General features: G+C 36.5%; 1 pseudogene; it reads right to left on the reverse strand.

Annotated features, from left to right (window-relative positions):
* Positions 1-2,659: 2,659 nt before the first annotated feature.
* Positions 2,660-7,501, reverse strand: LOC102243176 (annotated as a pseudogene).
* Positions 7,502-17,043: the final 9,542 nt, after the last annotated feature.

Consider the following 17,043-nt stretch of genomic DNA (forward strand, 5'->3'; position numbering starts at 1 on the left):
TGCAATTTGGAACTCCACTAAGGTAGAGACATATCAAATCATGATGCTTGTTATAGTGTTGTCAGCTACCTTTCCCTCAGGCCACTCTTTTCTTATAATTTTTGGAAACAGCAAGCTAAGACAGATCGCCTTGAGACTACTGTGGCACTTACATTCCCTGAGAAAATCGCAAGTTTAACTTTATAGACAGAATTTGAAAAAACCTTGTGCATTATATGGGAAAATATCTTAATAGAAAACCTTCAGCATTTCTTTATATCAGGGTTTGTTAAACAGCACTAGCATTTCCGTACAACATGCTTTAAGTAAACTATATTTTCTTAAAGTGATATGACATAATATTTGACTAAAGGCATGTCTCCAGTGTATTAACAGTTTTTGGTAACAATAGAGTATTTGACAACTGATGAAATATGGTTAAAAGTCTAAAATGAAATATTAATAAATGTATAAATAAGATACAATGCAATATGAATAACTGTATATATAATTACAGTTACCAAAATAAAAAAAGTAACACAAATTTTTCTAACTAAAGAGAAGTTTGAAATTATAATTGAAAAATAATTGTAAAGGTTAAGTGTAATAATATGTTATATAAATATAAATGTCTTAATGTTTGTGATGCTTCTAATATTGGAAAGGATCTAAATAGTAGGAATTTTCATACTATATTTCTTGGATTACTGGTATGTATTGGTAAAACAACTTTGTTCAAGAGTATGGCATTATGCATTTAAGGTGAAGATGCATATCCTAAGACCCATTAATTGTACTCCTTCTTGATATACTGGAGAATTATTCATACATGTGTGACAGAATATACATGCAAAAATCTGCATCTTACTACTGTTCTTAATAGCTGAAATTGAGAAGTCATGTAAACGCTCCAATTGAGGAATTATATAAAAGCCCACTAGTTATAAAATGGACAAATAAATCATGGAATGTGGACACAATAGAACACAGCACAAAAATGAAAATGAACAAATTAGACCTATAATTTTTTTAGTTCTTTGATGGAGGAAATATATAGAGACATAGAAAGGTTAATTAGTAAAAGCTAAATACATATTTAGTGTAGTGTTTGAAAATGTTTGTACATATGTAGTGCAATTTCTGTAATAAAGCGATTCAGATTAATGACAGTAGCTGGGCATGGAATAAGCAGAGAAGAGAAGTTAGCTTGCTAATGATGCTATTAAAATATTAAATAAAGTTTCTATACTGTATTTTTATATAGAGGTTATATGCATTTTATATAAAAATTCTATACCAGCAAATTTCTTTTTGTTTGATTCACAGTGCCTTAATTTTATAATGCAGTAAAAAATAGCAAATATGTTATCAGAAATATTTTGTTTGTAACTTACTCTTGATGAAGTTTTAGGTGATGTTGTTCTTTCAAGTTAGACCTGATGCTGAGAATTATGTTTCATAAGACCATGGAATATATCGGTAATGTTCTTTCATTAGAGTGAATTCTGTCTTTTAGAAAACTTGTTGAAGTCACAACCATCAGAGATCTCCCATTTAACTTCTTCTTCATCATCACCACCACCACCATCATCATCATCATCATCCTGTTTTCTTATTTAATGATTTATATTTCAAATGTTTACATGCATATATTGGGCAATGTGTAGATTATTTCTTAATGATCATTGTATCTAAATTTTGTTAATAATGAGCAAAGTTAAAATCAACTGAAAAGCTTTAGAAATGGAATTTTCTTTCATTTTAAATGTATTTCTTGAGCAAATTATTCATAGATGATCTTATAATCATGGAATTAAGCTACTGAGATCCATTTCTAACATTAGAAATAAAGTAAATGCAAAATGACTCCTAAAAAATAACTCATGGAGTAGGATTGTGTCTCTTTTATTGATGTATTTATATTTTAATTATTTGAATATATATATGTACATACACACAATTTATATATATGTATATATGTACATATATACATATATATATATACATACTCACAATTTTTATGTTAATAAACTCTTTATTGTACTGAAGGGTTTTGGTCCTGACCATTAACCATATAGGAGACAGTCTCTTCACATAGAATAATGATAATTTATCTCTTTTAGAAGTAAACAACAACAAAAAACGATGCAAGTTTAAAATATGAAGGCAACACACAAAAGTGGTCGATAGTTTGGTCTTTGTCAGAAGGGTACAGTCTGTACAGTTTAACAAAGTCTGGCTTTGACTCTTCATTTCACAAGCATACTTCTCTCCTGCCATACTGATACCATCCCAGAGAGTAGAATCCACACCTCCAACTTAAAAAGGATATGGTTCAATGAAGAAAGTAGTTACTGATTCACATAAGTAATTAGGAAGAAAAATCATTATCAAAGTATTTGAAATCATAAGAACTTTAAAAATTCAGTACTTTGAAATTTCCCTCCTGAGGTATCTATGCTTTTTGTACATAATCAGTCCTAAAACAGATGCATTCTATCATTCCAAGTTGTACTTATAAATATGTTGCTTGGTGCTGAAAATAGATGTTATGTCTTAGTACAAAATGGCAGCAATTACGTTTGGTAAATATTTTTGGTGAGATGCAAAATAACATTGAGAAGCCACTTTATTTTCATTCTCTCCTCCCTCCTGATACTCTCAGAACATTCAAGTAATTTCAGAGGAGAAACCACAAGACCAGAATGAATGAATAAAGACCATCTATGTTTGACCAATAGACCATCATATCTACTCTAGGCCAATTAGCCTGCATTGCTGTATCACCTGTTGCACGTGGAATTTCCCTTAGAGTTTGTATTGCTCCAACAAGTGATGGTCAGAAATGATTTTTACCTGACAAACTAGGTCAGACCCATTTTTCTTCTCAGAAAGTTTTCTACATGCCCAATAGTTGTGGGGAGGCATGGGACAGGAGTTGCTGAAGCACCTGCCCCTGCCTTGACATTTCCAAACAAGTCTGAGTCCGGGAAGTTTACTTAGACACGTCCTTGCTTAAAGGACACTACAGACACATGTGTTTTCACTGGGATGCTTACCCTGCTGATTGTATCTAGAGGTTAATTTTAGTTCATGCTGTTGTTACAATAAACGCCTAAGCGAGTCAGGCAATCAAGGCTGCTTAGTCCCTAAAGCCAAATAGCTCCATAGCCTTCTCTTTCAAAAAACATGTGTCAGAGTAATCTATTCATCCATCGCTCATGGTCAGCTGGTCAGTCCCAGCAAGTGGTTCCCTCTGTGAGGAACCAGGAATGTAACAAAACACAATGGAACCCTTGAAAACTAAGAGTAAGAAAATGAAAGTAACTGCAATAAGTCATTGGAGCTCACTTGGGATTTCCAAGTTCAAGGGAACTATTTCTCAGCGAAGGAATTCACTATCTCAGTTATGCTTCTTAGGAATGTGAGTATGTTTTCCAGAGGAAAAACAAGCCAACTTCTGAAAGTAAGGGGGAAAAAAAGGTTTTTCCTGTATTTGCCCAAAAGCAAAGTTTATATATATACTAGAGGCCCGGTGCACAAAATTTGTGCACTCGGTGGGGGGGGGGGGGTCCCTCCGATTTAAGATGTGCTTTCTCTTCTTATGATGGAAATTTTATACTTAAGGTATATGGGAAGCTCTGTCAAAAAAAGAAATAATAATTATATTCTATTTACATATGCATATTGAATATATTCTAATATGCTTTCATTTACAAGTTATTGTTATAAGTTATAATACTGTGAAATATTGTGTTTACAGAAAGGACAGGATGCCATGTTATTTACATTATAATCAAATCAATAACCATATCATTTTAAATTTCTTCTCATTTGGAGACAGTCACTGTTTTGCTATCATACATTTAAAAAAAATATTACATCTCCTGAGGGATCCATAGAAAGGACTCTGATTTATTTTAAGCTACATATCTCTAAGAATAAACTTTCAGATCATCCCCTCAAATTGGATAAAAATTATTAGAACTCTACTGAGTATCTAAATTTACAGAAATGCTGGCAAGAAAAATCAGGAGAAAAAGAAGTTGATTATAGGACTAGATGAACTAAAAATAATTATAGTTTTGGTAATTATTATTCTCATAGTAATATGTTTGCATGAATCCAATAAAAGTCTGATTTCTTCATAACAGGACATAAGTCAGTTTCCAATTATAGTTTTATTAACCAAAACTTGGCTGAAATATCACATCTGGAAGAGAGACATGCCAGGACTCTGGATGTCACCAGAGAGCTCTAAGGAATAAAGATCACTTTGGAGCTGATAAGCCCCTTAGATAAATAACCTGGTACCTTGCTTGGTCATGTGGTTCATGGCAGTCTTTCCAGGTAAGGAACGAAGGTTGTTTTCCTGAGAGATGGCATGAAAGAAATCCCAAGACACCTGTAGGAAGCTCAACTTGAGGAATGCACCCCAATTCTATAGGAATTGCAGGCAAAGCCTGATGGCAACTGTGTGGCTTGGCTTCTTTGCCCTGAAAGTAAACTTTCCCATGAGATTCCAGCAAAGCATATTTTTAAAAACAAAAATAGCTTATGTAATTAACAGTTATTCTTGTTGTGTTGATGCAAACAATCGGACCAAATTACAACTAGACTTACTACAGTAAGTAAATTAGTCTTTAATAAAAATACGGGTGATTTTAGGGAGAAAAATTGTTTTAACAAGAAATTATTGGAAACTGTTCTAACTTTTGCCCAATAATACTGAATTTCACAACACAGTTTGTCTCCACCAGATTACAAGCCCTACATGCACCTCCAGAGTACTACCTCTAGGCACCATTGCCACCTCTTTCTGCGCCCAGGTCTTATTGTCCCTCTGACAGGGAGCTCTGAGAGAAAACTTCGACCTGCCTCAGCACGAAACAGTTACAAAAGAAATCCAGCATCCTTTTTTTCTGAAAGAAATCAGAGCCAAGATCCTTGAGGGGTTATAGTAGGCAGTTAGACAGACATGTGCAGAGCAAGGATGCTAGGCCAACTAGAGGAAAAATAGGTAGAACTCTGAGACATACATTTCACCAATTCAACTGCTCTGAAGCTGAGAATAGAGGAGCCTGTGTAGAACTAAAGTTTACTCAAACTAATTAGAAGGAATTTATAGTTTTCATGTAATAGAAGGTACAGAGATCAAGGAAAAGAAAGTGAAATAGAGAAACTAAAAGGGTATGTGTAAGTTATAGAAGGTATGTTTAAGTTGCAGAGGATCTGTCCAATTAAAGAAGAACTAGAGTTGAGGAAGTAAAAATTGTAAGAAGGGATATAAAGAAATGAATATAACAGCAAGAAAAGAAAATAGAATAGGAATAAAGAATAATTGTAAAAGTTATAAGAATGTTTATAAAAGTCATAAAAGGTTTATAAAGAGAAATCTTAAAAGGCATTACAGTCAGTACTTGGGTTACATTGGACTCGACGTACCTTGTTTCGTGGTTACATCGCCATCTACCATTTATTTATATATAAAAAAAGTAGTTTGGTCATTTTGACATATGTACATATGTGCTTTATGTTTTTTATTATTTATTTAACACAAGTGAAGGTCCGAAATTTTTTTTTAGTGTTTCACTTCATTTCTGCTGTGTGTGCTCCATGTGTGTGATGTAGGTGCTTATGCAGGTCGGTTCTGACTTACATCGAAAATCGCATTGCGTCGTGCTGTAGGAATGGATCTCCCACATAACACAAGGACCTACTGTATAAGTATACTGAATAATAAATCTAATAGATAGAGCACATGAATTAATCTGAAATGTAATCATATTATTTTAAATTTTAGAACACATATATTTATGTGAATAGGTGGTTAACTTTTTCTTAAAGTTTTCTTTTCAAAGCCTCTACGAAGTAATTAGTGAGATAACTCAGCTGTGAGTCCAGCTAGCAGAACCAATAAGTATGGTCAGACCAACCCACCAGGAGTCAAAGCATCATCTTGTCAACATCATCTCATCGCCTGACAATAGCTGATGTCTACAGACCCCAGGCCTGCACATAGCTACATTCCTCACCCTAGTCTCTTCCCCTTTATAATCCTGTCCCTACACCTTGCTAGAAGTATAGATTTAATACTTGTAAGTACCCTGTCTTCTTAATCAGAGTAACCATTGCTGTCATTATAATTCTTTGTTTTTCTTATAGTCTACAAAATTGGAACTCCAGCAGTAAATGTGCTTTTCTGACCTGCCATTCCAAAGCAGAAAGTTCACCACCTTCATCTGTCTTTTGCAGCCAGCAAAACAAAAAGGGGGGAGTTCTGGGGCGGGGGGGATGGGGCAGGAGGTGGCAGAAGGTGTCTGCTCCTGCCTTGACTTTCCAAACAAGTCTGAGCCCCTAGTGTTTACTTAGACTCGTCCTTGTTTAAAGGACACTACAGACACATGTGATTTCTCACAAGGATGCTTACCCTGCTGATTGTATCTAGAGGTTAATTTTAGTCAAGCTGTTGTTACAATAAAACCCTAAGGAGGCAGGCAATTGAGGCTGCATAGTCGCTAAAGCCAATATCCCCTTATCCTTCTCTTTCACAAAAATGTCTGTCAGAGTAATATATTCATCCATTTCTCAGCGTCTTCTGGTCAGTCCCAGCAGCTTTTTCTGAAACTTGGAGAAACTTTATTTCCAATCACTTAAAGTATCCTGTGCCTTCATTAGCACCAATGAATTCTAGTAATAAAGACATATCAAGGTCAGGTGAAATCTGAAACACTGATTCTAAGGCTTTCTTAGATCTTCTTTTGCTTGAAGGGACTGGTTGTAGAAAAGGAGGTTGAGGAACTTCTATAGCTCTTTCTTTATAAACACATGCATTTGCTTTTTCCCTCTTTCTTCTAGATTGATTACTAATTTGTACCACCATATTTCTAACTGTCAGTACAACCTTATGTTATAAAGAGGTTGTGTCTCATGAACTACTGTGCTGCATTTTGGACATCTGTTATATTAAAAATGTCTTACAATGCAGCTTTTACAACATATAATAAGACATTCTGTGACTGTAGTTGCATCTGTTAAGGAACCTTTGCAAATAGAAAACAAGATGTATGGGGTCGGTTCAGAGGAATTAATCTGCTCTTAAGTGCTCTTTCTTATACTTTGATTGTGGCCCACACCCCTCCAGCCTCAGCAAGAAGTGGCTCATCTCTTCCTCTTCCTCCTCCTTCTCTTTTTCCTCCAGCTTCTCATCCTCTTCTAACTCCTTATCCTCCTCCCAGAAGGGGACCCTCAAGTGGCCCAGGTTGTGCTTGACTCCACCTAAGGGTGCCAAGAACATGAGTAGCCAGGAGCTCCTGCCTCTGGCAAAGGTGGTGGACCCTCCTCATCCTCTGTGGGCACCAGGGTGAGGGCAGAAGAGAAAATGAGCTGTGTGTGTGTGTGGAGGAGAGGGGTGGAGGAAGGGGGAGCATCGCTGTGGTTCCCTCCTCTTGGGCAGCAGCTGCTTTCTTGAATATACCCCTTAGATAAATAGCCTGGTACCTTGCTTGTTCGTGTGGTTCATGGCAGTCTTTCCAGGTAAGGAACGAAGGTTGTTTTCCTGAGAGATGGCATGAAAGAAACCCCAAGATACCTGCGGGGACCTCAACTTGAGGAATGCACCCCAATTCTATAGGTATTGCAGGCAAAGCCTGATGGCAACTCTGTGGCTTGGCTTCTTTGCCCTGAAAGTAAAACTTTCTTGAAGTGTTTGTTGTTATGTGTTTTATTTAGTTTCCCCATAGAGGATGATTTATAGGAAACGAACCAAAGATTGTTTCCAATATGAATCTTAGGACCCCTAAGGGAATGGTGTTCAATTTCCCCTTGGAGGCCAAGATCAATTACCCCAGCCAGCACAGTATCTCCCTTCTTTCCTGTTGATTCAGAGGCCTAAGGAGTACAAAATGGCTAGATGGCAGTCTTATTTCCAGTTTGATAAAACCATTGTTGTATCTCCTGGTAGAACAGTTCCTCACTTTGTACAATGACCTCCAGGCCAGCAGAACATAAGGTCATAGGAAGAGGAAACAAATTTTGCTACTGGGTTACTAGGGGCCATAGTGAGTGGTGACACATTTTCACCCCTTGCTTCCTGCACTTGTGAATCCTGGTTCCTGGAGAGACAGCACCATTTATTGCATGCTGATTCCAAGGGCATGCACCTCAGTTGCAGGCTCATCCCCTGGCCTTACTTGGGTCTGTGTGTCTCTCTCAAATTGATGTTTCTCGCTTTCTGTCTCCTTCCCATCTTTGCATACTTTCTAAAACTCAATGGAAAAATATCTTCAACTAAGATTAACAATATCAACAACGACAAAAAAACAAAATAAAAAACTAATGTCAATTTATTTAGTTTACCCTAAACCATGTTTGGGTCTCTGAACTGCTAATCATCTTCTCCACCTTGCTACCTAAACATTCCCTTTAAATTTCAGAAAAAATGGAGTCAAAATTTTCTGATCTTAAATATATGCTGACGATAAGTGTAGTATATAATTGTAGTACATATAAGTCAATGACCTTTATGCACACATGAAAATTGATATCCATGATGTCTATGTAATAATTATTAAAATTGTCTTTAAGATCTGTTTTTATTATAATCTCATGCAAAATGATGAAACTAAAAGAGTGTCGATGGAACTTTGGTAGCAAGTTCTATTATAATAATGAAATGTATAACCTTGTTGAACAACTAAAAGTTTAGTATTATGAAATCTTCACAATATTATTTATACCTTAATGTCTATCTTTCATAGATCTGATTTAGTCATTTGTTTTGCATTGCATTGCCTGCCTGACCCAGTAGAATATAAAGAATATAATTTGGGATGATGTCTTTTCTGTTTCCTGCTAAGTCCCCAGGACATAAAACCCAGCCCATGGGATAGTTGGAGAAAATGACATTCTAAATACTAAATAAATGAATGAATAAACCACATTAGATATGGAAAACCAATGAAATAAAAGCCTATCACAAAATCCACAGATGGCATAGACTTCCTGGTTCTGTTTCTTCAACATTCAAATGCCTCTTAACAAATCTGCAAGTAGTTGTTTCCAACTATTGATTTAGACTGGGTGAATGAACAGCGGTCGCCAACAGGCTCCAAAACGTAAAGTGCTTCTTACATAATCTAAATTTTGTGCTGCTTTTTAACAGTCTTAATGTGTTTGAAGAGCCTCCTCTATGCTGTTATTCAGTGAAGAAGGCTGATGACAAGTATGCCACCTTAAACATGTGGCTTCCAAGATCGCCTTGGAATCATGGCCATTCCAGAGAGCAGGGAGAAGGTAGATATATGGGGGAGCATGTGTGTGGGACATTTTAGGGGTCAGCCTGTAAATGGTGCTTTGGTGACTTAATTGTCACTCACAAATCATTGATCGACACTATTCACTTTGCCATACCATCTGTAAAGAAAAACATAGTTACTCTATTGCTCAGAAAGATGAAGGCATTTCATTTAGGACACAGATATTAGAGGGCACTTAGGAACCTTTCAATTGCAAAGCCAATAAGAATGTAAAACAAAAATGTCCTCTGTTTAGAAGGTAGTCATACTTGTTTAAGTCACTGATAATTTCACATGCCATTACATCAGTCTTGAATTTGTTTCTGTATTTTTTCAAAAATTCTAAATAATTCCCTGTCTTCAAGTTCCCACTAAATATTCCTGTCTTCACAAAACTATCATTGATTTTGCATTGTAGCATTTGTAGCTGCCTTGTGTGTATTCCTGGTATACTTTGCTGGTAAGTTCTGATTTAACTTCTATAATATTTCTCCATGGTTATTTTTAGTTATTTTTTCTAGAACTTGGTTGTGGTTTTTGAACTAGAAATAACTGCGATAAATTATTTATGTAAATTAAATTGCATCAACAAAAATACTTGATATGTACAAGAATCTTACTGAAAAGTAACAAATAATAATAGAATTATATAAAAGTTTTCACCCTAGCAATTACTATTCAAAATTTAAAATATTTGCATTTAGGTGTATGTTCCAAGGAGATAAAAATACACACTGGTGGAAAATAATCTCTCTCAGTTTTGCATGTTTACTTTACTTCACCATTTAGTCAGTGGCACAAATGAAAATTTGTAGCTTGTATGAAGATAAGTGCACAACATTTGCGTTTATATGATACCTAACAATAAGGAAACTACAGGTATTCATGAAATGTGTGTGTCTTAACAGAACTGTTCAGTTTAGCACTGGAATTACAATACAAATAGAATGCACTATTCTTTTGTGAAGGTCTCTGGAACTATATCTCAAAGCAGAATTTTGGATGTACTTTCTGGAATTATGATGAAAAATGCCAGAAGCCGGTCCATCCTTGCTGTTTGACACAGTCGCTGCAGGGAAGAAACATCTGCACAGCATATGTTTCAAGGGACCTGGCGTATATGGCATACTGTTCTTAATATGTTTGCTCCCCCACTTAGCGTTATGTGTTTTAAACAAGACCACCTCTCCGAGAAAGGTTGTTTCCCCAGGTGAGGATTTTTTCCCTGGAGTTAGGGATTAACAGGACTAAGGAATAGAATAAATCAGTGAAACCCCCTAGTGTTACAGAAATACCATGTACTACTTATGAAGAACTTGGACTAAGACTGTTGGCAATAAATTTGGGACTTGTTGGGCCCACATCCCCAGGGGTCTGCCCACCAGGGAAAACACCAAAGCCTATACTCCTGGAGACTCACCGACACAGGCCAGTCCCAGGGAAGGCAAGCAGCGAGGCTGGGAGGACATAACCTTTACTGGGTAGGATAATCTCCTTCAGTTACTTCCTTGTAGCTTATCAGTAGAGCAGTGACCTTGGAATAGCCCTTATAATGGGACACAGAGATTAACTTAGACAGGATTAAACTCAACAGAACTAGATTAACAAATGCCCTAACCTTTGGAATAGAATGGATAGGATTAAAATCAACTGGTATAAATACAGATGTAACAAGACAATAAAGACCAAACCTGGCTAGGATGCTGATCAACTGAATGCTGTCTCCATGTCATTCTTTCTTCGCCAACTCTGTCCACACATTTGGGAACCCCTGGACCTGCTTGGGCTGGACCCCAACAGAAAATATTTATATAAAGCATCATAAATGGATGTCCATCTGTAACTGTTTCACAATAAAGCTTTCATTGAGGCACAACATCAGAAACAGTCTTATAAAGATGTCCATTGGAATGAAGGTCTCCATTCTACTTGTGGCAACAGGAATACTCATCTTAGGAGTGCTAGGAAATGGATTCATCGGACTGGTGAACTGCATCGAATGGTTCAGGACTGGGAAAGTTTCCTCAGCTGATTTCATCCTCACCAGCTTGGCTCTGGCCAGAATCATCCATCTGTTGCTAACACGATTGGATTCATTTATAATGGGGCTGGCTCCACATCTGTATGCTACTGGTAAACTAGCAAAGGTGGTTCCTATTCTTTGAGCACTAACTAATCACCTCACTATCTGGTTTGCCACCTGCCTCAGCATTTTCTACTTCCTTAGGATAGCCAGTTTCTCCCACTCCCTTTTCATGTGGCTAAAGCAAAGAGTCAACAGGGTGGTTCTTCTGCTTTTCCTGGGGTCTCTCTTCCTATTGTCTTTTAATCTCTTAATGCATAATGCTGCTAGTAAATATTGGTTGAATACCTACAGGGTATATGAAATAAATATGAGTTTGCAGTTAGAGGTAAATTAAGTGTTCTATCTTAAAAGTCTTCTTCCTCTTAGTTTGACCTATGTTATCCCCTTATTCCTATCCCTGATCTCTTTGCTTCTTTTATTCCTGTCCTTGGTGAGACACACCAAGAATTTTCAGCTCAACCTGACAGACTTAGGAGACTCAAACACAGAGGCCCATAGAAGGGCCATGAAAATGGTGACAGCCTTCCTCCTCCTCTTTATCATTTACATTATTTCTATTGTAACATCATGTTGGATCTCCGCTAAGGTACTGACATTTCAGGTCAAGATGCTTGTCATGATGATTTCAACTACCTTTCCCTCAGGCCACTCCTTCATTATAATTTTTGGAAACAGCAAGCTAAGACAGATTGTCTTGAGACTACTCTGGCACTTAAATTCTCTGAGAAAAGCAAAACTTTAACACTATTGGCAGAATTTGAAAAAACCTTGTGCATTTTATGGGAAAATACCTTAATAGAAACCTTTCAGCATTTCTTTATATCAGGGTTTGTTAAACAGCACTAAAAGTTCCCTACAACACGCCTTTAAGTAATTATATTTTCTTAAAGTGATATGACATAATATTTGACTAAAGGACATGTCTCCAGTGTATTAACAATTTCTGGTAACAGTAGAGTATTTGACACCTGAAGAAGTGGTTATAAAAGTCTATAATGAAATACTGATAAATGTATAAACAATATACAATGCAATATGAGTAACTATATATGGAAGTACAGTCACTGAAAGGGAAAAAGTAACAGAAGTTTTTCTAACTAAATATAAGTTTGAAAGTAGAATTGAAAAAGAATTTAAAGGTTAGGTGTAATAATATGTTATATAAATATAAAAGTGTTAATGTAGTGTGATGCTTCTAGTGTTGGAAAGATTCTGAAATAATAGGAATTTTCATACTATATTTCTTGGTTACTGGTATGCATTGGTAAAACAACTTTGTTCAACAGTATGGCATTATGCATTTAAGGTGAGGATGGATATCCTAAGACCCATTAATTGTACTCCTTCTTGTTATATTAGAAAATTTTTCGTTCATGTTTAACAGAACATACATGCAAAAATATGCACATTACTACTGTTCTTAATAGCTGAAATTGAGGATTCATATAAATGCTCAATTTGAGGAATCATATAAATGCCCATTAGTTATAAAATGGACAAATAAATCATTGCATATGGACACAATAGAATACAACACAAAAATGAAAATGAACAAAATAGACCTATAAATTTCTTAGTTCCTGGATGGATAAAAAAGACACAGACATAGAAAGGTAAATTTGTAAAAGCAAAAATACATATTTAGTGTAGTGTTTGGGTATGTTTGTACATATGTAGTGCAACTTCTGTAATATAATGATTCTGATTAATAACAATAGCTGGGCATGTAATAAGCAGAGAAGAGAAGTTTGCTTGGTAATGATGCTATTAAAATATGAAATAAAGTTTATATACTGTATTTGATATAAAAGTTATATGTATTCCATATGAAAATTCTATAACAGCAAAGTTCTTTTTGTTTGATTCACAGTGCCTTAATTTTATAATGCAGTAATAAATAGCAAATATATTATCAGAAATATTTTGTTTGAAACTTACTCTTGATGAAGTTTTAGGTGATGTTCTTTCAAGTTAGACCTAGTGCTGAGAATTATGTATCATAAGGCCATGAAATACATCAGTAATGTTCTTTCATTAGGGTGAATTCTGTCTCTTAGAAAACTGGATGAAGTCACAATATTCAGAGATCTCCCATTTAACTGCCTTCCCCTTCTTCTTCTCCTTCTTCTTCTCCTTCTTCTTCTTCTTCTTCTTCTTCTTCTTCTTCTTCTTCTTCTTCTTCTTCTTCTTCTTCTTCTTCTTCTTCTTCTTCTTCTTCTTCTTCTTCTTCTTCTTCTTCTTCTTCTTCTTCTTCTTCTTCTTCTTCTTCTTCTTCTTCTTCTTCTTTAATGATCATTGTATCTAAATTATGTTAATAATGAGCAAAGTTAAAATCAAGTGAAAAGCTTTAGAAATGGAATGTTCTTTCATTTTAAATGTGTTCCTTGAGCAAATTATTCGTGGATGATCTTAAAATCATTGAATTAAGCTACTGAGACCCATTTCTAACATTAGAAATGAAGTAAATGCAAAATGACTCCTAAAAAATAAGTCATGGAATAGCATTGTGTCTCTTTGATTGATGTATTTATATTTTGAATTTTTGAACATATTCGTGCACTGGGAGGAGCGGGGGAGGGAGGGGTCCCTCAGGCTGGCCTGTGCCCCAGCTGGCATTCAGACATCCTTAGCGCTCCCACCACTGCCACTGTGCTCTCCAGCTGTGAGCCCACTTCTGGCTGAGCGGCCCTCCCCCTGTGGGAGCGCACTGACCACCCAGGGCAGCTGCTGCATTAAGAGTCTCCCCCTGGTGGTCAGTACATGTCATAACAACTGGTCATTCTGCTGTTGAGTCAATTTGCATATTAGCCTTTTATTATATAGGATATATTTATGTCAGTGAAGTCTTTTTTAAAAAATTTTGTTTTATTGCTTAAAGTATTACAAAGAGTATTATATATGTCTCCTCTTTTTTTTTTCTCCCCTTGACCTTCCCCTGGCCTCCCATACCCCCCAGTGTCTTGTGTCCATTGGTTATGCTTATATGCATGCATACAAGTCCTTCGGTTGATCTCTTACCCTCCCCCACAAACCTCCCCAGCCTTCCCACTGTAGTTTGACAATCTGTTTGATGCTGCTCTGCCTCTGTATCTATTTTTGTTCATAAGTTTATAATGGTCTTTATTATCCATGAATGAGTGAGATCATGTGGTATTTTTCTTTCAATGACTGGGTTATTTCACTTAGCATAATGCTCTCCAGTTCCATCCATGCTGTTGCAAATGGTAAGAGTTCCTTCTTTTTTACAGCAGCATAGTATTCCATCATGTAGATGTACCACAGTTTTCTAATCCATTCATCTACTGATGGGCACTTAGGCTGTTTCCAGATCTTAGCTATGGTGAATTGTGCTGCTATGAACATATGGGTGCACATATCCTTTCTGATTGGTGTTTCTGGTTTCTTGGGATATATTCCTAGAAGTGGGATCACAGGGTCAAATGGGAGTTCCATGTTTTGTTTTTTGAGGAAACTCCATACTGTCTTCCATAGTGGCTGCACCAGTCTGCATTCCCACCAGCAGTGCACAAGTGTTCCTTTTTCTCCACATCCTCTCCAGCACTTGTCATTTGTTGATTTCTGATAAGGGCCTAATCTCCAAAATCTATAGGGAACTCATACAACTTAACAAAAGGAAAATAAACAATCCAATCAAAAAATGGGCAAAGGACCTAAATAGACACCTTTCAAAAGAGGACATTCAGAAAGCCAAGAGACATATGAAAACATGCTCAAAGCCGCTAATCATCCGAGAGATGCAAATCAAAACAACAATGAGGTACCATCTCACACCTGTCAGAATGGCTATCATCAACAAATCAACAAACGACAAGTGCTGGAGAGGATGTGGAGAAAAAGGAACACTCATGCACTGCTGGTGGGAATGCAGACTGGTGCAGCCACTATGGAAGACAGTATGGAGTTTCCTCAAAAAGCTGGAAATGGAACTCCCATTTGACCCTGTGATCCCACTTCTAGGAATATATCCCAAGAAACCAAAAACACCAATCAGAAAGGATATATGCACCCCTATGTTCATAGCAGCACAATTCACCATAGCTAAGATCTGGAAACAGCCTAAGTGCCCATCAGTAGATGAATGGATTAGAAAACTGTGGTACATCTACACGATGGAATACTATGCTGCTTGGTATTTTAATGGGCATTGCATTGAATCTATAAATTGCTTTGGGTAGTATGGACATTTTAATGATGTTAATTCTATCAATTCATGAACACGTTATGTATTTTATTTAGTTTCCCCATAGAAGCTGATTTACAGAAGAAGAACAAATGATTGTTTCCAACACAAATCATAGGATACCTAAGGGAGTGGTGTTCAATTTCCCCTTGGGAGCCAAGATCAATTACCTCAGCCAGCACAGTAGCTCCCTTCTTTCCTGTTGACTCAGTGGCCTAAGGAGTATGCAGTGGCTGGATGGCATCTTAAAATCCCATTTGATAAAATCAATGCTATTTCCCCTGGTAGAAGTGTTTCTTCCTTGGTACCATGACTTACAGGCCAGCAAAACATAAGGCCATAAAAAAATGAAAAAGACATTTTGCTCTGGTGTTACTAGGGCAATAGTGATTGGTGACGCTCACATTTTCACCCCTTGATTCCTGCACTTGTAAATCCTGGTTACCGGAGAGACAGCACCATTTATTCTATGCTGATTCCAAGGCCACGTTGGAGGCTCAATCCCCAGCCCCGGTTTGGGTGTGTGCCGGAGGCAAGCAATTGATGTATCTCTCTTACAGAGATGTTTCTTTCTCTCTGATTCCTTAACACATTTCCTCTGTCTCTAAAAATCAATGGAAAGATATCTTTGGTGAGGATTAACAGCAACAAAAAATGGAAAACTGGTGTTAATTTATTTAGTTTACCCTAAACCATTTTTGGTTTCTGAATTGCCAATCGTTCTTCTCCATCTTGATAACTAAACATTCCTTTCAAATTTCAGAGAAAAAAGGTCAAATTTTTCCTATATTAAATATATACTCAAAATAAATGTAGTATATAATTGTGGTACATAAGTCAATGACCTTTGTGCACACATGAAAATTGATATATATGATGTCCATGTAATAATTATTAAAAATGCCTTTCATATCTGTCATTATTATAATCTTGTGGAAAATGATGAAACTGAAAGTGTGTTGACATATTGGTAGCAAGTTCTATTATAAGAAAGAAATGTTTAAGTCCTTTGGTTGATCTCTTACCCGCCCCCTCCCCTGCATGCATATTAGCATAATCAATGGACACGGACACTGTGGTGAGGGGCTTGTCCTGGGAGGTGGGAGTGGCCGGGGGGGGGGTTAATTGGGGAAAAAGGAGACATATATAATACTTTAAACAATAAAAAAAGAAAAAAAAGTTAAAAAAGAAAGAAAAGTATAACCTTGTTCAAAACCTGAAATGGTAGTATTATGATATTTTAACAATAATATCTATACCTTCATGTATATATATGAAACATCTGATCTATTCATTTTTATATCACCTTTCTGCCCAGTAGAATATCTATATTAATAAAAGGGTAAAATGTTAATTAGACCATATAGACTGGATGTCTTCCGGACGTCCTTCTGGACAAAGCCACAGTGGCGGAGCTGAGGTAGAGGCAGTTGGGGGAGATCAGGAAGGCAGGCAGAGTGGTTAGGGGCAATCAGGCAGGC

The sequence above is a fragment of the Myotis brandtii genome, unplaced genomic scaffold, assembly GCF_000412655.1.
Source record: "Myotis brandtii unplaced genomic scaffold, ASM41265v1 scaffold237, whole genome shotgun sequence".
Taxonomy (NCBI): domain Eukaryota; kingdom Metazoa; phylum Chordata; class Mammalia; order Chiroptera; family Vespertilionidae; genus Myotis; species Myotis brandtii.